At 40.1% G+C, this 22,917-nt stretch overlaps 1 protein-coding gene across 1 annotated transcript in view; it reads right to left on the bottom strand.

Moving 5' to 3' along the window:
• Dner (delta/notch like EGF repeat containing) overlaps nt 1–22,917 on the bottom strand; it is a 336,946-nt gene that overhangs the window by 134,795 nt on the left and 179,234 nt on the right. The window lies entirely within an intron of this gene.

Genomic DNA, 22,917 nt, shown 5'->3' on the forward strand with positions numbered 1-22,917 from the left:
GTACAGTTCTACAACTCAAACACTGGACTAAAAAAATGACTCTGAATTAAAGCTTTATTCTAAAGTAGCTGAAAAGCCCAAATCAAACTGGACCTTCCCAAGTCCCTATTGCTGAAAACACCATGCACTTCAGACACAGGACCAGAGGACCAGAACTGGATCTTACTTGACCTCCTTCTTCTGAGGACTAGCTTTCATGGTGCCAGAAATGCCGTGCAAGCATGCACAGAAGAGAAGCACCCAACAGTCCTACTCACAGTTATGATGACTGTGAACCACAACCACCCGCGTGGTACGATAATGCTAAGGGTACAATAGAGGCGTGCATACCTCAACAGAGACCAACAGCTCTCTAATTGAATGTGAGACCTGTTCAACAAGAGGGACTCATGCTTGGTACTAGAAACTGAGCCCATTACCTAATGAAGTCACAGACCTTGGAGGAGAACCTACAACTACCGCTTTATTAAACCAGCATAATCCCTAAATGTGTTCTAAATATTTATCATTACAGCCTCAGGTAAGTATACGTCTCATCCCACATCAAGGACACTTCTCTTTGCAGCAGAGACCATTACAGAAAACCGCAACCATTAATTAACATGTGGAGTTGCAAAGCCCAGTAATTACAAATACATCTACAATACAACTCTTGCATTTAAGGCTCAGGAATCATTACAGAAGAGAGAATGGAAAGATTGTGAGAGCCAGAGAAACAGGAAATTGGACGTGAGATTGTATCTCCTAGAAATGTCAGGGACATTTCACTGACATGACTGCCTAAAGATGATCTGAACAAAGATAGCACCAATTGACATACTAATGTAAAAGGAGGAAAGCTCATCAGGCCTCAACCCTAGACAAAGAACTACAGGCACCTAAGGAATGCTGGGAGTGTGAGCAATCATCTTCCCAACACCAAATGGTCAGTGCTGAAAACATACGTACATAGAACTTTATATAGATGAGAAGGTTGTATTTTTATATTTAGGAGTGTGTGTGTGTGTGTGTGTGTGTGTGTGTGTGTGTGTGTGTGTAACAACAATTAAAGAAAAAAAACGGGGTGGGAATGGAAACTGGACCTTCCTACAGGCATGAGGAAAACACAGACCTGGCTCCAATGCTCATACAAAACAATGTAGATCGTGGTGAAGATGGGGGAGGCCAAAAAGAAGAATATTAGTGAACACTGTAGCGGAAAGCATGTAAGAGGCAAAGTTAATGGAGGTCTACAGTGAAACAGTTACTTTTTGGACATAGCTGGACTGTTGCACACACAAACTCATAGCAGCTGTGACTCTATACACAAGACTGGCACAAATCAAGTCAGCCAAAATCTCCGCATGGGTGGAGGAGAAGCCCATGAAATCCCACCCCTAGCTGAGGAGCTATAGGCAACTGATGGCTGCTGAGGGAGGGAGAGTCAGCTTTCTTCAAGGGTAAAACCCCTGAAAGGCTCCATGAGATGTTCCTACACTGTGCATACAGGCATCGCTAAGTACACTGTATGGCTACAAAAATAGAGAGAGCAGATTAAGCTGGGAGAGAGAAGCAGTGGGGGGACTGGAGGAGAGAAATGGTTTGGTAAAAGTGTATTATATGCATGTATGAAATTATCAAATAATAAAAATTGAAAAAGTAAAAGTTTGTCTTTATAACATGGAGATTTGCTACCACTAAAGCCCTCAAGTCCATAAGGATGGTAGTGCCCGATGAATAGTCAAAAAAGTTCACCAAGAGTAATGAGTTTGAAATGTGTGTGACTACTGTCTTCCAGAGTGGCAATGTAGAAGATTATATAGCCCTCAAAATTTACCCATAGCTTAATACATCTATATTTGCCTTCTTATTGTGTTATGTTCTACCTTTATTATATCCAAAGAAGAAAGCCACTTAGCTAACATAATTTATTTTTAAAAAGATCTAAACAAAAGCACATTTCTTGGCTCTCTCCCCAAGTCCTGTACATGGGTAGGTATTCCTGGAGAGGTGGAAAGAGATGATGGTGGATAAAGTGTTAGTGTCCTGCAGGTGCACATATATGCAAGTGAATGTGCAAGTGTATACATGTGCATGTGGAAACTACTTTGGTGTAGTTTATCAGGCACTGTCCATTACTTCTTTTGACAGATTTTTCATTGGCCTGGGACTCACCAAAAAGGCTAGGTTGACTTCCCAACAAGCCCCAGGGATCCTACCCTATTTGGGTTCCTGTCCTGCTTCCTTCAGTGATAAACAGCAATGCTGAAGTGTAAGCTAAATAAACCCTTTTCTCCCCAACTTGCTTTTTGGTCATGGTGTTTCATCGCAGCAATAGAAATACTAAGACAACCACTAATCTTAGAGACTTTCAGGACCTCCATCTAGCACCCTATCAGCACAACCCATACCTTCCTACCCCCTGAAAGTAGACAGAGTTGTCCATACTTTTCTTTAATATATTTTGTCTCTCAATCCAGTTTAACCATTGTGGTACATTTCTTGATAATGCTCCTATACATTTAGATTTCTTAATAGGTGACAAGAGAGCTGCCTCATTCCATTCTTCTGATGCCCTCTGTTCTTGCTACTGATCATTCCTGACATCAAATGCTAGTAAAATTTTGTTACGAGTTGTCACACTGACTTTTCACCATGGGCCAGTTTTCAATTAAGTCTCAAGGCTTTCTGAACAACACAAAACAGAACAAAAAAATTATATAGACTGCAAATAACGTCACCCTTCTCTGGAACTCAGTCACATCAGCAGCCATTTTATTTTTATCTCAAAGATGTTTGAAGAATTTACCCCATAGTGGGCTGCTATAATGACTGTTGAATTGTATCATGCCATTTTACGTTCTGTATAAATTATTATTGCTTTCATTTGTATCTTGTTGTTTTATAAATCGAATGTCTAGATTTCCTAGCATTGACTCATCTTTATGTTCCTGGAATACCCACTGAAGTCATTCTGCAAAATAGCTTTTATTTGGCTTTGGTTCCACTCAGAGTTATACTTCCTTCCATTTCTGCCCTTCTGCCCACAGCAGACTCGCTTTCTAAGAAAACCTATCCCTTTCCCATGAGATCATGTTTTATGCCATCAAAGAACCCTTCACAACAAGTGACTGAATCGAGGAGCAGTAGTCTTCAACTTGTCAACCAAGTAAGAGGCCATGCAAAAAAATAAATAAATAAATACAACCTCGAATATGATCAAACTGCCAGGGTTTATACCGCTTTTCTGCTACAGGAATAGGATGAGTTCCTGTTTTGATCTTCACAACCAACTCTCCTTTTTAGTTCAAGGAGTGGTCTTCCTTAGACACAGAACAGCTGGAGTCAAGGCAGCAGGTTTTCTTCAGTGAAAGCTGTGTTCCCTGCCCTGTGTACCTAACACCTCTCAGAGCTCCTCCTGCTGAACAAACCTACCCCTCTGCACTCTAGCAAGAGTTTCTGGGCTCATCTGGTTTTCCGTGATGCTGGCTTCCCGTGATGCTGGCTTTCCTCTTGGTTGTGTTTGCAGAGATACTGTGGCTGGCTGAAGCTACATGAGGACTGTTAGCAACAGAGATTTTTAAATAGGAAACTGCTTTCTCTAGAACTATATTATGAGAAAAATCTTTTCTTTGCTCAAATGCAAAAGAGAGCACACCTTCAATATTTGCAAGATTTGTGTCTGGAGCCCTTTGTGCAGAGGGAAATTTTTGACCATTTTTTTAAATATATAGTAGATACTGTGTATACACCCAACACAGACAGGCCTCCTGTGGTGGGAAATTGCCATATGCCATTGGTATAGGCAGCTGTAGTCTAGAATTTGCTTGGTTTGTATCTAGACGTTTTATACTACAGATAAATTGCCTTGGTTATCTGAAAGATGCATTTTGCACTTAACTTACCTAGTGAGTACCATAAAAAACATGCGGATTGTAAACATAAATTATTAAGACCCCCAAATCAAATATTATCAAGTTGGCTTTTATTTTAATTCAAAGCTAAAACAGAGGCACATGCTTTAGTTTGCTTCACTTTAAGCACTGAAAGAAGTGATAAGAAACTGCTAAAGCCATTGCTTTTTGACAAAGCAAAACACTGAATGGATTTCAATTTCTTGTTTGATAAGCAAGGAAGGAAATGTTTAAATATCCATAAATATGAAATGTTTTTGTTAAATCTTTGCATCTTCTGCAGAACACACTGTAAAGTTCAAGTGCTTGCATGGGCAATGAACTCTCCTATACTATTAAAAGACTTAGTTTGAAGCCGGGCGGTGGTGGTGCACACCTTTAATCCCAGCACTCAGGAGGCAGAGCCAGGCGGATCTCTGTGAGTTCGAGGCTAGCCTGGGCTACCAAGTGAGTTCCAGGAAAGGTGCAAAGCTACACAGAGAAACCCTGTCTCGAAAAAACAAAACAAAAAAACAACAACAAAAAAACAAAAAAGACTTAGTTTGGAGGGAACATGAATTAGCTCAGGGGCCTGCACCCTCATGCTGGTTCTTGACAGATTCACAGAGAGGGGAGTTATTCCTTTCAGCTGTGCACTGACCCAATGCAATCAATGGCCACACAACAGCCCTGATTAAACCAAGTGGACTACAAAAACCAAACCAATCCGGGCGGTAGTGGTGCACGCCTTTAATTCCAGCACTCATGAGGCAGAGCCAGGTGGATTTCTATGAATTTGAGACCAGCCTGGTCTACAGAGTGAGATCCAGGACAGGAACCAACACTATACAGAGAAACCCTGTCTGGAAAAACCAAACCAAAAATCACAAAACTTGAAAAAGGGATTTATAGGAAAGGGAGTTAATAGTGACAAGAGGGACCCAATGGGGAGGGGTATCAGAGTGCAGTATATACATGTGTAAAATTATCAAAGAACAAACTCAATTGATACAGAAGTTTGTTTTATAGTTTCAAGACTGATGACTTATAAGAAATTGTGAATATCCATGATAGGAGAAACTATGTTGGTATATATTTTATGGAAAAATATTGTTTAATCATTGAAAGCTATAAAATATCCTTGAGAAAGTGAATGTGCTACCCATTCACCAATCTGAGTCCAATTAATGTGGCCAGGCTGAGACAAAGCAGATGTCTTTGAAGTTAGCAGCTCACCTAAAATTACCAAAAGATGCACCCTTATCAAAACACTGTTCATGTACAAGTAAATGTAATTTTGAAGTAATATGAAATGTGTCATTCAGAGATTAAATTTCAAACTCAGGATAGAATATCAGTTTTCCTAAACAGCTTGAAGTCAAATATTCTATTTGTATATTAATGAATCTTTCTCCATGGCTTACACCAAAGAGTTCCAGATTAAAGGAATATTCAATCATCTGTGTATTCACTTACCCACCTATTCATTCAACAGCTCACTGAGCACTAACTTCAGCAAGAACTGTTCTGGGGGGCTGGAAAGACCAGGGTTTTAAAGAAGGTGTGCTGGAATACAACAACTAGAGCTAGATGGTGACTGAATGAAGACAAGAGGGGCATCCATGGAAAGATCACCCCAAGTAAAGTCAACTGGCAATGAAAAGACTTCAAGAAAGATCCAGAGGCCAATATGGCCAGATTAGAGCAAGTGACAGGGAGTAATTAGATGTGGAAAAATAAAAACAATCAGATGTGACATCATACAGGGCAGTAATTCTCTGGGAGCTTTTTACCCCACAGAACACATTATCAATATCTGGAGAGATCCCTGGTGGTTACAATTGGGAATCTGCTATTAGCATCTAATGAATGGAGTTTAGGGATGCTGCTAAGCATTGTACAGATCACCTTAAGAAATGTTCCAGTCCCAAATCTTGATGGTGTCAATGTTGGGAATCATTGAGACAGACAGCCTTACAAGCTCTGGCCTCTGACATGATATAAAACTTGGGGAAGGATATGCCAAAAGAGACCCAAAAGGATACTGGCACAGTAATGGTGCTTGATACTCTGTTACTTTGTCTCTTTACCATAGTTTACCTGTATAGTCACCAACCCTGAAACAAATGGTCCTACAGCCTCCTTAGACTGGAAGCTGGAGAGCCACTTAGGAACATTTTGTTCACTCCTTCAATTTCCACATAACGATGTCAGTCCTACTATCTTAGGCGATTTTCCAAAGATGTGCAGTATCTTTATTCCATGTTATAAAATAACTCATTTTTTTCCAGATCGTTGAAAAGAGATGCTGCCCAGCACAAATTTGTTAATCACACTCATTCAGCAAGCGTGCTTTGCACCCACCATGTGTCACGATGTTGTGGGTTCTAGTGAAGTGGTGAAGGACAGAAAAAAAAACTATGTCTGCTTGTAGAGCTTATTATTACAATGTAAGAAATGGACACATTCTTTGGAAGGTAAGACCTTAGAATGACAACAGATACATCCTGCCACATAGTGCTAAGGAATGTAGATCAATATGAGAGGACAGGGAATATGGTGGAATATAGATCAACTTTGATCCCATTTAAAGGCTAATGGAGAAGACAATGTCTTCAAGAAGTATACAGGTGTAGAATTCAGCTGAGCATGGTGGTTCATGCATGATTCTAGTAGATGAGGCCAACCTGGGCTACAGTGTAAAACCCTGTCTGTCTCACAGAAACAAAAAGCCAGGTGGCACACACCTGTAAACACAGCACCTGGTAGGTGGAGAGAAGAGGATCATGAGTTCAAAGTCATCTTTGACTACATAACAGAAACTCTGTCTCAAAAAAAAAAAAAAAAATCCTTTCTCAGTACAATCATGGCTTTTCATTACTTTTAAGTTGGCCATCAGAGCCAGAATCCCAGCCATATTTTCTTGTTCTCCTGGCAAAATTGCCCTGAGTTGCTACTTCAATTTACATCATCAATTGAGTATTGGAAGTGCCCATAAGAAGCACCCCTACAATTGCATTTACTTATGAGGAGGTGGTCAAGAACAGCAGACGCCATAATTATGTGAAGCACCACAAGCAAGTCATACATACCCAGGGAAGCTCACTCATGTCCCAGGGAAACTCACTCATGTTGTGAGTCCCAGCAACTAAATGTTTTCCTTATCAACAGTGCAGACAACATGAGGCACCCAGATTGCCCTTTTGAGTGAGCTATAGTCAGTCATTTGAAGCTCACCTCTGACTACTACACAGGGCTCTGCAGCCCACGTGACTACTTCTTTCTCCTAACTCAGCTCCTGTCACCTGACTTACAAAGGCCTCTATTCTGACTTAGACTGGGATTTTTTTTTCTTTTCAGTATTATATAACACTGAAAATATTATATAATATAGAGCTTAATATATGAGTGAGTCTGCACTCCCCAGCATGACACTCAAGGCCCCAACTTACTTTGAATGTCTCATCCTTTGTCTTTTTTACATCCTCACAAAAATCTTACACCAGAGGACAGACAAGCCAGCCTAAAAATAATCATTCTGAGCAACTGCATCTCTCTCTTTAAAAAGAACTTGAGACTAAAGAGATGGCTCAGTAGTAAAGAGTACTGGCTGCCCTTCCAGAGGACAAGGGTTCAATTTCTAACATCCATATGGTGGCTCACAATGGTCTCTAACTCTAGTTCCAGGGGATCCATTGCCCTCTTCTGGCATCCTTAGGCATCAGGCACACACATAATACACAAACATACATGAAGGCAAAACCCTCAAACACATAGAATAAAAATTAATATTTAAAAGTAAAAATATGAAATTACCAAATTCTATGTTATCTTCTCCATAAGAAAGGTACAAGGAAACCAGACTTAGTTTTGATGTCCCCATGGCATCAGTATGAACATAGAAACACCAGCTGCCTAGATAATGAATTTCATTCTTGGTGAACTTTGCTTACATAGAATTATCTCATTAACCTGCCCTATATCTGTCAGGTGGGTATTGCTAGTTCTGTTTTATAAAATGCAAACACACTCAACAGATAAATCAAATAAACGGCTTAAAATGTCTCAGATAGCAAGTACAAGGTCAAAGTTTAAACTCATATTGTTGGATTCCAAGTTTTTTGCCATTTACAGCTGTTCACTGTAACACTGAGTGCAGCCTCGGGTGTCATATAGCACTGAGAGAACCCTCCATCCCTACTCGGAAATAACCTCAAGCAAATGGCAGCATTTCAGTGCCTGCTCTGGTTTTCCATATTTGTACCCACTCCTTTCCTGTCAGGTTGCCTTCCTTAACTCTGCATTACTGACTTCTCCTTCAGTTCACTGCCTCAAGTCTCTTCATTTTCTTGAGAATATCATCACATTTATCAAGTATCAATGTAGGCATAAACAGTCTTCCTACTGGTTGAAAATGTCTCATGTCTACCAAGTGCCTAATCACAATTGAACAGACTTGCCAGATTGTTATGGTTGATTAGGAAGATTTCCCTTAAAATGCTTGGATGGGGAAGCCCTGGCCCCCAGTAAAAGCAACTAGAACATGAGGGTTCAACCTTCATCGGGGGTGAATGCATCTGTGAATTCATAATTTGAAATTCTTACTGAGTAGTGGTAGCAACTACAGATGGGTCCCAGTTAGTCAGGAAACAGGTTGCTAGGAGCACATCCTTGAAGGCTCTTTCTTGCCACTGGTCTCTCTTCTCTCTCTCCTCCCTGTCCTGTTTGTCCAGTTCCTATGAAATGGGAAGCTTTTTCCCCTTCATGCCCTTCCACTGGGATGTTTCTGTTTTGCCACAGGCCTAAGACGGAGGGAACTGTGAAGCCATAGACTGAAAACATAAGTCAAAATATGTTGTTCCTCCTTTAAAAGTTTCTCTCAGGTATTTGCTATGGAAATAAAAAGTCTGACTTATATAGAGAGCCTTGTCTATCCTTTGCCAAAGAGGAGGTACTTAAATTTAAGATTGCAGTTATACTGAAAGTTGGTGCTTCATGAAATTAAGATAAGTAAGCAGATACTGCAGGAGGGTTCTGAACAAGAGCAGGATCCTTTCCTCTCTCCCTCTATCTCTCTATCTCTAATCTATCTATCTGTCTGTCTGTCTGTCCGTCCATCCATCCATCCATCTATCTCTCCCACATAGTATATATATATATATATATATATATATATATATATATATATGTATATATATATCATCACAGACACATCCACTGGTTTGTATGGTCCATTGGTCCATACAAAGGGCCTAACTGCAACAAGGATTTTGAGCATCCTGAACCAAGAAGTGCCTAACAGGTCCTTGTGTGTGGTTGATATATTGTGCACCCCAGTAAACTTACCTGGGAATCAGAGAACAGAACAGCCACTATATTAAACATGAGTTTAGGCAGGGGTCACACACACCTTTAATCCTACCATTCCAGAGGCAGAGATCCATTTGGATATCTGTGAGCTCAAAGCCACACTGGAAACAGCCAGGCATGGTGACACATACCGTTAATCCCAGGAAGTGATGGCAGGAAGCAGAAAGGTATGTAATGAGGACCAGTAACTAGAGCCTTTTTAGGCTTTTAGGCTTTTAGGCTTTTAGGCTTTTAGGCTTTTAGTAGCAGTTCAGCTGAGATCCATTCGGATGAGGATACAGAGGCATCCAGTTTGAGGAAGCAAGCTCAGCTGAGGAATTGGCGAGGTGAAGTTAGCTGTGGCTTGTTCTGTTTCTCTGATCTTTCAGCATTCACCCCAATATCTGGCTCCCATGTTTTTTATTAATAAGACCTTTTAAGATTCATGTTATACCTGTGCCTGTGAAAACACAGCAAAGATGCTTCAACCCATTCTGCTCAAAAGGACTCTCCCAGCCAACACTGATTTACAGGAGAGACCAGCTAGATTCCAAAGAACATCTGGGTTATTCACAGCTAAGCATCTAGATGTTGGCAAGGTCAAAACTTGTTTACTGAGTTGATGATGGGTGGGGCCAAGCAATGGAGACATAGTACCAGAATGCTCTGTACTTTCATACATGCTGAAATTTTCAAAATGAAAAGAGTTGTTCTTATTTTGAGAGCCTGGCTAAGGACCAAGAAAAAAATATCCACTTCAGCACTGTGCCCAGCTCACCTGAGGAACCAGCTGCTGCTGTTGTTGGGAGACAGTGTGGGGAGCATCCTGTGTAAGTCTCACTCTGGAGATTTATTTCATATCCTTGTGTGCAGGAAAAGCTGGGCTCAGCCTGAGGGACTGACATATTTTCCCCTTATAGACATGGATCAAAAGACAGAGCACATTTCCATCAAAGCAGCCCAGTGTGCCTGAAGAGAGGGGTCAGCCAAAGGAAGGTGGAGACAGGAGTGGCCACAGTTCTACTTCCCCCAGCAGCCAGGGGTCATGAATGGGGCACACCCAGCCTGATCCTCAGCTGAAAGAGAAGAGTTTCAGTCTGCAATGGCTGAAAGTAAACTTTCTGAAGACTTCAGTATGCTAACTGTAGCACTGAGAAGTATTGTCTGGAATTTTCTTGCTCTTGGAGGAGTTCCAGGAACCACTGTCTATAAAGATGATTCCAGGAATGAGGGCTTTCAGCAGATCTATTTGCAAAAAGGTTGGGTCACTGTGAATGAGCATTAGGTTAGGAGGTGAGAACCCAACTAGCTTCTGTCACTCATAAAACCACAGACAGCAGGAGCCAGATTCCAACCTGAACCACACAGATGTCCCCAAGGCACTGAATCTGTAACAACCAAGACTTCAAAAATCTTGTTATATTATCTTCATCTAAGAATCCATTAGCCCACTCCTTTGGCTGTGAAAATCAGACTAGGTAGTCACTGGACCTGAAATTACAGAGTTGATATACTAGGGTAAAAAATTCTAACCATTGCATTAGAGAGATGGCACAGCAATTAAGAATGCCTGTGGTAGGTACAACATGAGAATTTGATGTCACAGAAATAACAACCTCAGCTATGAGCAAGGGACAGATAAGAACCCAGCAGGTCTTGCTGGCTTCCTATCTGGCCAGGAAAATTCAAAATTCAAGACCAGCGTTCAGGGAAAGACCCAGACTCAAAGGAATAGGTAGGGAGTGATAAGGAGAACACCTTACATACTCTTTAGGCCTCTACATGATACACACACACACACACACACACACACACACACACACACACACACACAGAGAGAGAGAGAGAGACAGAGACAGAGACAGAGACAGAGAAAGACAGAGATACACACACATACAAACACAGATATACATACACACAGAAACAGAAACACACACACACACACACACACACACACACACACACACACACACACCACTAAATAAATAAAAATAAATCTTTTTTAAAAATACCCAAACACATAGCTTTCTTTGACTAAGTATAAATGAATTATAGCTACAAAGTATTGGAAGGATGGTGTAGCACACCTAGATTAGATTGAATTTAGCCTTTTTCAAAACTCTGACTTCATGTTCCAAGAAGCAAAAAAGATTATTTGGATACAAAATTTAAAGGGTTTCTACTTACAATGTCAAAATGCCTATAAATGTCTTTTCCTTTGCAGAGGCCACACAGGAACATCTGGAACCTGGCCACGAGACAAATTGATGCCTCTTGAGGGAACACAGTGCTCAAGGAACACTCACCAGGCACAGCATGTTTGCAGCCCTGTCTCCTGGCCAGGTCATTCTTCTCTATGATTAATTACATTTATAATTTCAAAAACACACTCCTAGGGCTCACAGTGCATACGTTGACTTTGACATAAGTCTTAGGCATCATGGTTCTTCTATTTGAGCTGATTAACTGCAAATGTAGCAGCTTATTTTCTTGAAAAACAACATTAAACCAAACTATATGTACCATACAAACATTTAAGTTCCAGCCATGACATTCATGAATTCACAGAATTTACTCCTTTGGCTTAGATATGAAATTTCAAATAGTCAACAAGGGGCTAGATAAATGGCTCAGTGGCTAAAAGAACTGGCTGCTTTTGCAGAGGATCCAGGTTCAATTCCTAGCACCTACATGTTGGTTCACAAGGGTCTATAACTCTAGTTTCAGGGAATCTGATGCCCTCTTCTGACCTTTGAGGATATCAGCCCTGATGTACATACAACATAAACATGGAGACCAAATAGTCATATACATAAATCTTTTTTAAAATAATAGAAAATGGTACATTTTAATAATTAGAATCCTATGTGTTCCTTTGAAAGGACAATAGAGTTAACTTTATTCCTCGAGGGAGGAGAAAATACATGACTTGCAGGAAATTTTGTAAAAAGCTTACCTAAACCTAGATGCATGCCTTTGCAGAATGGGATTGCTCAGAATCATTTTCCAAACACACCCAGGCACTGCTGGAGTATTCTCAGCAGTCCTGGGGTGTCTGGGGTGAGGCATGAGATTTCCATGTCATCAGCCTTAATCTGCAATTCACTAACAGCTGTGTATTTGTCTACTGCCACATTCTAATTTAAACAAAAGTAAAATTAGACTTTACATCACTGAAAATTCATCTTTTATTGAATTTCCTCCCCCCTCAAAAACAAAAACAAAACAAACAAAAAACCTGATCCCACAAGGCCATCATTCTACTTTTTTCATTTTAAAATTCCATTTAGCCTCATAATACCTTCTTTGTTATATCAAAAAATTGCAAGGGAAAAAAGCTTTAGGAAAATAGAAATGTTCTGTGTACGTTATTAATGAGGAAGAGCTATAGGAGAATGCGTAGCTGCTCGACATCTTTCTGGGGTTACTGTCCATGGAAGCATAAATGATAAGCTTGTGCGAACACCCTCTCAAGATGGAAACCCCACAGGAACCGGACAAGGACCAAATTCTCATGATGTGGAGAAGACCCCACCATGAGCCACAGATCACATGAGTACCACTTCCACTAGTCCTCTGGGTGGCCTCACAGAATTGGTATTTATCGATTTGCCAACTGGAAGCAGATCGTGCCATGAGACTAGTCACAGGCAAGTGGGGGCAGATCCAATCTCATTGTGGAGACATTCTTATACAGAGGTGTACTGGATGACCAAGTACAAACAAGGCATCATCAGGCAGCACCCTGAAATTGGGGATGAGAACAACACTACTGCACAGGATCTGAAGGGGCTGACCCCAAGGCCCATTCTACTCTTGGATCCAGTGACACTGGGGTTGAGTCCCGTTGAGGAGTACAAACCCCCAGGATCGCTGTGGGGGACTTCATGTCACGTCGAGTAGAACAGCTACCTCATGGGTTTTTCCCTGCTCTCCCTGTACTTGTCTATGAGGGCCACCACAATACAGTCCTACAGTCTGAGTGGACTGACCATCACAAACATTTCTTAAAGATTTATGGTACAAGATATTAAGCAGGACTGGTTTCCTCTGAGACCTGACTGCTTGACTTGTAGACACCACACCTTCTCAGAGTGTCTTCACATGGTCTTTCCTCAGTGTCTATGTCCTCATAGGGATGCTTGCTGATCATGTTAGATAAAGACCTGGCCACCTTGAGCCTTGGTGGAGAAGAAACTCCCAGGGACCTGACTGTCAAACTCTCTGAATGCACTGGATTGGTGCTACACACAAGTCTGAGTGTGAGTACTTGTCACTTTGTGGATTAAATCATTGAATTCCCAGAACTTTTTCCACCAATCAAAACTAACTAATTCTAAACATCTTAAAATCTAAAGTGTAGCAAAAGCAATCCTGTGCAAAAAAGAATGAGTCTGGAGGGATTACCATAGCAGATTCCAAGCTATTGCATAGCTATATGCTATTATAGAGCTGTAACAACAACAACAAAAATGTGATACTGGTGCAAAATGGAACAGAATAAAGGATCCAAACAATACGAGCTATGTGACATTTGACAAAGACGTCAAAAACATGCTGGAGAAAAGATAGCATCTTCAACAAATAGTACTGGAAACACAGAATGTCCTCATGTAGAGTAATGAAATTAGACCCCTATCTATCACCCTAAACAAAAATCATCTTCAAATGGATCAAAGACCTGAATGTGAAACCTGAAACACTGAAACTTCCAGGAGAAAATATAGTGATACTTTATTTGTATTGAAATGTGATTTTATTTGTATGTTAATAAAGTTGCCTTGGGGTCAGAGCAAGCCATAGCAGAAGCTGGGCGGTGGCGGTGCACGCCTTTAATCCCAGCACTTGGGAGGCAGAGCTAGGCAGGATTTCTGTGTGTTCAAGGATATAGCTAGCCAGCATGGTGACATACACCTTTAATCTTAAAACCAACCATAGAAGACCTGGAGGTCTGTACAGACAGGCAGTGACGAGGAGGTAATGTGGCTGGGTTTACAACCAATGAGAAAGCAGAACAGAAAGTCTATAAACAAGAAAAAACACACAGAAGCAGCTCTCGGGCAGAGAGGAAAGACAGAGTAGCAGTGAAGGGTAAGGTTTTCAGCTCTCAGCTATTGCACTGACCTCTTGGCTTTTAACTCTGCAATTGGCTCTATGTTTCTTATTTAACAAGACGGTTACATCTACATTAGAAAATATGGGAAGTCTCCTAAAAAGTGTAGGTATAGGAAGAAACTTTCTGAACAGAACTCTATTTGCACAGAAATTAAGGCCACTAACTGACAGATAGGACTTCCTAAAGCTATAAAGCTTTTGTGTGGCTAAAGAAACAACCAATTGAGTGTAAATGAAGTTTATAGGATGGGAGAGAATCTCTGACAGTTATACATCTGACAGAGGATTAATATCCAGGATATATAAAGAACTCCAAAAAAAAGTCAAGAAGAAAAGTGACCCAGTTTTTAAAAAAAATGGGTCATCAATCTAAACAGACAGTTCTCAAAAGAATAAATAAAAATGACTGAGAAATTCCTCAAAAAATGTTCATCTTTAGCTATTAGGGGAATGCAAATTAAAGCAACTTTAAATGGATAAGATTAAGACAATAAATGACAACAACTTCTGGCAAGGATTTGAGAGGCTGGGAACTCTCATTCACTTTTGATTGGAAAATTAGTATAGCCACTCTGGAAATAAGTGGAGAGTTTACAAAAATCAAAATAAAACTACCATATGACCCAGATCAATCACTCCTTAGCATATGCCCAAAGGACTCTATTCTAGTCCACAGATACTTGATCAGCCATATTCACTACTGTTTTATTCACAATAGCCAGGGAATGGGAATCAACCTTCAACTGATGAACAGAGAATGAAAATGTGGTATATATACACCATGGAATAATATTCTGTTGTAAAGAAATTGAAATTTGCTTGGAACTAGAGTATATTATATATGAGAATGTGTTAATCCAGACCCAGAAAGACAAACGTTGCATGTTCTCTCTCATGTGAGGTCCCTAATGCCAAATCTTCAAATGTGAGTATATAACCTGGAATAACCACAGATACCAGGAAAGCAAACAGGATCATAGGGTTGGAAAAGGGGCTTCAGAGAGGAGAATAGCAGGATACAGATGATATAAAGAGGAAAATCAAGAGATTTTAATTGGGAAGTGGGGAGAAGGGACCATACAGAACAAGTAGGAGGGAAGAGTGATAAATAAGACTAGGAATGCTTTTAAGCCGGGCAGTGGTGGCACACGTCTTTAATCCCAGCACTCAGGAGGCAGAGCCAGGCGATCTCTGTGAGTTCGAAGCCAGCCTGGTCTACAAAGCGAGATCCATAACAGGCACCAAAACAACACAGACAAACCCTGTCTTGAAAAACAAAAACAAAAACAAAACAAAAAAGAATAGAAATCCTTTTAAAGGCCATATGGAATATTATTTTATATTTACCTAAAATTACATAGAACACATATAAGTGCATATATATAAAATGAAGTTATGCCACTTAGAATGATAATGCCTTCCCCGCAAAAAGCACAGACTGTCTAACAAAACCCCAGTACCAGGTATGAGAAACATCCTTTTGAGTTGTTTGTTGGGAGAGTCCAAAAGACTCCCAAGACAATATAGGCTATTGTTATCACTCTTAGTTGCCTTCCAGAGATTAAAGGTAAGTCCCTACTGTTGCTGAAGACACCCCACACTGCGGAGGACTTGGATGACTTTAACTGAATCTGACTGGAAAGCTTTCCCTCTGAAGAGCAGCTTTTATAGTACAGGAAGGTGCTATGCAACCTGGCAAGGGAGAAAACAATGAATAGTTCTACCCAGCTATAATGTCTACAAATCACATCAGTGGCCAGCATGGCAAGATATCTGAGAGGTTGCAATAGTGGCATTTATATATTGCAGAAACCAATAGCTGTCTAATTAGACTTATGCCCCACCTCAACAGGAGGAAAGTCAAGCCTGGTACTGTAAACCTTTGTAGAAATGCTAGTGCCACTTTCCTAAATCAGTATAAATTCTAAATGTTTATCCTTATACCATAGATAAGCTTCAAAGAAGCTTCCCTCTGCAACAGACAGAGAGCATTACAGAAAGGCATAATACAGAGAACAACTGACCATGGGGTGTCCAGCCCTAACTTATACATCTACAACACAACATCTCATTGGACATCTCAGAGGAAAGGCTGCAAAGCTTACAGGAGCCAAAGGACCAAGAAGTCTGTTGCAGCATTGTGTCTTCTAACATGGCAGGGAGCTACACTGCTGTGGGATGTCTTTCTGTATGATGTGAATATGTGTTGCTCTGATTGATTGATAAACAAAGCTGTTTGGCCAATGGTGAGGCAGAATAAGGTTAGGCAGCACATTCCAACAGGAGAGGGAGGTAGAAGAAAGGAGAGGCAGAGAAATGCTGCAAGTCGCCACCAGGAGAAGCAAGATATGAAAATACGGGTAAGCCAAGAAGCCATGTGGCAACCTATAGATAAATAGAAATGGGTTAAGTTATGAGAGCTAGCTAGCAAGAAGCCTGCCATAGGCCATGCAATTGGTAATTAATATTAAGCCTCTGAATGATTAATTCATAAGTGGCTGTGGGACCTTGGGCCAGGCAAGACCAGAGAAACCTTCCAGCTACATTTGGCTGCCCAACATGTTGGCTCAACTTCCCACCTAAAACTTGAGAGAACTTACAAAGAAAGTCTAAAACTGAGCTAAGAACAACTTTCTACTTCATGTCTCATGTGGACCAAGATATAGAGACGCCAAGGTACAGAGACGCCACAGCATTTGTGCTTGAGCACAGCATGGCAGATTCCTGCTTTAGTACACAGAGGTGTCTCCAAGGTGCGCAGCACGCTATATGGCAGATTTAACTTTTATTCATACAGATAAAAAGAGTTTATGTGCCAGCTGCATGCTATCTGAAGGCAGCATGGACCCCAGAGTTGGCAGGGTACGCATGATTCTCCAGGGTACCTCCACCACATTGAGAAGCTGAAATGGGCGGAGTCAGCAACCAAGGCTGCCGTGTTTTGTCCTAGCCATGTAGTTTAACAGTTTAAAATCTCTCCTGGCCAGAAAAGGATTACAGATTCAGAATAAGACAGATTCAGATGGAATAAACCTTTAAATGGTTTACATTATATATAAAAATGTACGCAGCCTTGAAAAAGAGAATAAAGGAGGCTAGACAGTTATATAAAAAGTTTTAAAAAATAAAGCCTTTAAAGAGACAATAAGAATAATATCAAAGTTAAGCCACATAAGGATGAAAATTACACAAAGAATCTGGATATTGCATATTATTATATTGTCTTTGGGATTTTTAACTGGAGAGAGGCATTTGATTATAAAGGCTGCTGAGTTAAACCATTATGTATATTTTAAAGGTATCTTGACTTCAAAATTTGGATCTAAGGATATGTTACTTTAAAAAGGAGGCTCTGCTTTTGTTTCCACAGGAAACAAGAGGCTATGGATTTGTTACAGGTTAAGATGGATCAGATTTGATCAAGCCAGACCTCCTGAACCTTAACAGATGGCACATATCAACAAAGGTTATAACTGGTCTTCCCAAGACTTGACCATTATCTCAAATTTTCTCAGGATCCTCATGAGATTGCCAGCACCCCCAACCAGCAGGAAATAGTATGAGAAGCTATGCCCAAATTCCCAAAATATTGATAATAAATATAATCTCTTTCTAAAAAAATGGGAGGGAGTATATGATACAGATATGATAGGATGAAAGGGTAGATTATTAAATCTACTCTCAAAGAGCAACAATGTGTTTGAAATGTTTTACAATGCTATGGATTTTAGTTCATTAATACAAATTTAATTTTGTTATACTGTATGTATATTTCTACTCTTGTTTAAAGTATTTTGTTCGTGCAACTCATTTGAAACTATAGTGTATAGTTGAGAAATACAGATGAATAATTAGTCATCCATGATAACCAAACTTAGAGTAATGTTATTTAAGTTTTGTAGGTATACATAAATATATTTCAATTAGGTAGATAATCTTCAAACACTTCAAAAACCTACAGAATATGGCATTTAAAATGTTTTAAAAACTTAGACTTTTATAGATGTAACTGTCTTGTTAAATAAGAAACACAGACCCAAATACAGAATTAAAAAAAAAAAAAGACAGGACACAAGAAGTAGGTCTCTTGCAGAGAGGAAAGACAACAGCAGCAGTGAAGGGTAAGGTTTTTAGCTCTCAGCTATTGCTCTGACCTCTTGGCTATTCACTCTGTATTTGGCTCTGTGTTTCTTATTTAACAAGACAGTTACATCTACAGACTTTCTAGACATAAGACATGTCTGCTACTGACAGCAGCAATTTACCTCAAAGAGAAAGATGGGTGTTGAAGACACTCCGTATGGAATTTATCTTTTTCTTGGCAGAAATTGCTCTTGCCTGGACTACTGATAATATGTTGTATCGACTGGACATGCAGGACCCATAGAAAAATGACCACTGAATTTGCCAAAACAAGGCAAAATGGTCCTTCAGTTTCCTGCTTCACAGAGGAGACTGCCAGACATTCTACAGGACACAGGGGGAAAAAAATGACTGAGAGACTAGGCTTATGGGCTAAAAATGGAAGCCCCAGTGTTACAGAGGAACTTTGAATGATTGTCCAGGCGGCCAGCTGACTCGGTCACTCTAGATTTTTGGAAGTTGCTTACAATGCATTTCCTGTTTACATAGGTAATATTATATCCTTCTGGGATCTTTGATATAATTGAAGACTACATAGTTATAATTTTCCTTGGTTCTGACAAAAGATAAATTTTATGAAACTTTAAACTCACAAATATAAGATAGATAAAATATTTTCTTTAAATTTGCTAAATATAAATAGACTAGATATTGTAACTGTAATTCTTGCTTGATAACTGTTTCATTATATATAATTTTACAAGGTTGAAGTTAAAACCTTCCTTTTTGATTAGACAAAAAAGGGTAAATGCTGTGGGATGTCTTTTGGTATGCTGTGAATGTGTTGCTCTAATTAGTTTATAAATAAAGCTGTTTGGCCAATGGTGAGGCAGAAAAAGGTTAGACAGTACATTCCAACAGGAGAGGGAGGTAGAAGAAAGGAGAGGCAGAGAGATGTTGCAAGCTGCCACCAAGAAAAACAACATATGAAAATATGGATAAGCCACGAAGCCATGTGGCAACTTTTAGATAAATAAAAATGGGTTAAGCTATAATAGAAGCTAGCAAAAAGCTTGACATATGTCATACAATCAGTAATTAATATTAAGCCTTGGGATCAGGCGAGACTGGAAAAAACCTTCTGGCTACACTACACCCACGAAATCTCAACAACACAGCTGCTTAAACACGACCTGAACAATGACAACACCAGCTGACATGCCAACTTGGATCAGGGAAATCTCAGGGGGTTCCACCCCTAGACAAAAAGCTGCAGGTCATTAAAGGATTGCTGAGAAAGAAAGAGCATTAGTCTTCCCCATGAATAAGCCACCTGACTAGTTAACTGATACCAAGTAGTCAGCCCTAAAAACACAATACAAACAACACCAAATGTGCTCAGCAGGTTGTATTTACATACTTAGTGCTTATGCGTGTGCGTGTGTGTGTGTGTGTGTGTGTGTGTGTGTGTGTGTGTGTGTGTGTAACAATAGAAAGTAAAGAAAAAGAGGACACATATTTAAGGAATGGCAGGGGGACATGGGAGGGGTTGGGGAGCTGGCATGCTTATATTTTAATAATTCAAAAACTCAAGATGCTGAGATAGGAAGATGAAAGGGAAGACCTCAACCAGTGTCGTACCAGCGTTGAAAACAAAGCACTCTCAGCACACCACTCAGTACAAGGTTCTTTGCCTTCTCTCCATCCTACAACCCCATATCCCTGTCTCTCCTCATCCATCCACACATGTGGTCTACAAGACCATGGGCCACAGCTACCCAGCATGTGTAAGTGTGCCCCATTCCCACCTCTAACTATCACACAGGCCTCCTCTGACCAGTTACAGGTTTAACCTGGCTTCCCATTCCATCTTGACTTACAATGCTCCTCTGCCTTAGCTTTTGCATCTATTTTCTTCTTAGTAAGCAATTTTACAGCTTGTGTCCCTTTGTATATTGCCTCAAATCAAATACAGAGATTGTGAGCAAAGAAAAAACAATAAAGCTAATAGTTTAGTCTCCTTTGGGGGTAATGCTATTTTCATCCCATTGTTAGAGTAGAAATGAATATATTCACCTAAACATAGAATATTGATATCAAAATGTAAGGTCTAAAAGGTTTATGTGATTCTATATACTAATAGATTTGACTGAACATGTTTCTCATATTTAAAAAAAAACAAAACAAAAAAAAAACCCCTTCATGGTGGCAGTGGTTAAGAGCAGTAGATGCTCTTACAGAGGACCCAAGTTTGGTTCCTAGCATCCACATAGAGATTCACAACCATCTGTAACTCCAGTTCTAGGTGCTCCAGTGCCCTCTGCTCTCCTTGGGTATCAAGCACACATGTGGTACATATACATACATGCAGACAAACATTTATACACATAAAATAAAACTAAAAACATCTTTTTAAAATGCTTTTCAATTTAGTATATTTTCTATCTATAGAGTCCTTGATCTAGTCATGGAATCTTTTACTTTATGGAATCCATACCTACACAAACTGAAATTACACCAGGAAAGGTGGGAAGTCCTGTCACTCGTTTGAATTAATCTTTTCTCATTAAACTTACTGATTTCATCATTTTAATGGTGGACAAAAGTCAAGTTATCTCTAATAAATGTGTTTCTTCAGAATAATTAGAAATGAATCATTTTAATAATCTCTAAGAGAAACTCATTAACAAAATACTCATATATAAAATCCTGTTTGCTTTCTAACTATTTGTGATCTCCAAAACACACATAGATGTCTTCCTTGTGATCATGGCATGGTCCTCCAATTCTAACCAAGAAGGAAATCTGCAGACAAACTTGGAATATGGAAATGTTAGTACTACTCATATTTTCCTTTCAAACTTTTCTTGGTTAATGAACCTTTTTTATTTATTTTTTTGTAAATGAGTGTTTTGCCTGCATGTATGTACATACGTGTGTGCCTGGTGCCTATGAAGGCCAGAAGAGAATGTTAGATCCCTAGAACTGGAGGTACAGATGGTTGTGAGCCACTGTGTGGGTGATGGTAACTCAACTCTCAACCTAGGTCCTCTACAAAAGCAACAAGTGTTCCTAACTGCTAAGCATCTCTCCAGGCTTCTAATGTATCATCTTTTAACCACTACAAGCAGATAGTTCTTTTTTTCAGTCATTTGGGACACCTAGACAAGAATATTGGAATTAGGTTCTTGGTTCAGAAGAAGGCGCCTGTGTTTCATTTTCAACAGCCTCTGTACCCACTGGTGATGATGCAGAAGGTGATGCCTGTCCCATGCAGCTGTTGGATGTGGAAGTTTTTGAGCCAACACAGATCTACTTGGTGACAAGAGACACATTAAGCTTACTTCATTTTACACAAGCAAGCCTCTAAGGCCAAGGTACCCCAGAGTGTGACCGCCATACACTTCAGTACTCCATCTTCAGGCTAATCTCAAATTCTTTCTTCTAATTATAATTTTTAGAATCTTATGTTGGAAAAGTTTTAAAACAAAGGGAATCCTCTGGACTGGCTCTGCTCCTGTCTGCTCTGAATGGTGTATAACTGGACTTCTGCTGAGCAAAGAAGCTCAAGGCCATCAGTGTGACCCATGAGCTTCTCGGGCACCTTTACAAGGTTTTGGTTTACCCAGCTTAATGGTTTTCAGGAGTACTGGAACATTACCAGCTTTCCCAAGCACAAGGCTAGAACCCACTGACAAGCCTATTAAGACCTGTCCCTGTTCTCCTAGGCAACTCTGCCAGGCTGTACCTGCCTTCTAGAATGACCTGCTCTCCTACTAAAAACAATCCCTGATGATGCAAAGGCATTCCAGTTTTAAGTGTAGATGACATCCCACTGTGTTACCATTTCAGGGACATTTGCATTTAAATAAAAAAAAAACATGCCTTTATTACAAAGGAATTAAGCTGAAAAACCAGAAATTCAAGCATCCTACCAAGCTGATGGCTCAAAGACATTTGGATAAAAGATTCTTCCACACCAGATAGTCATGGACCTACCCCAAGGAGCCTTCTCAGCACACCGATTTTTGCATAGGACCAGGGCAGTCACGTTTTTTAGTGTTTCTCTCCCTCCCTCTCTCTTTCCCTTTCTTCCCCTGTGTGTGTGTGTGTGTGTGTGTGTGTGTGTGTGTGTGTGTGTGTGTGTACATGTGGAGATCAGAGGATAACCTCAGGCATCAATCCTCACCGTCATTTTATTTGAGACATGGTATATTGGTCATTTTGCTAATACATATACTAGGCAAACTGGCCCACAGCTTCTGATCATCCTCCTACCTCAGCCTCCTGTCTCCCCCTAGGGGCAATGGCATTAAGATGCGTGGGGGGGTCATGCCCAGCTTTATATGGGATGGGGGACTTGAACTCACAACAAGCACTTTACCCACAGAGTCATCGCCCCAGCTCCTAGCCTCTTTCATTTCCTTAAAAACATGTCTTGATTGCTAGTTCCAGGCCAGCCTGGGCTACATAGTAAGTTACAAACTAGCCTAGACTA

Source organism: Onychomys torridus, chromosome 23 (assembly GCF_903995425.1).
Source record: "Onychomys torridus chromosome 23, mOncTor1.1, whole genome shotgun sequence".
In the NCBI taxonomy this organism is placed as follows: Eukaryota; Metazoa; Chordata; class Mammalia; order Rodentia; family Cricetidae; genus Onychomys; species Onychomys torridus.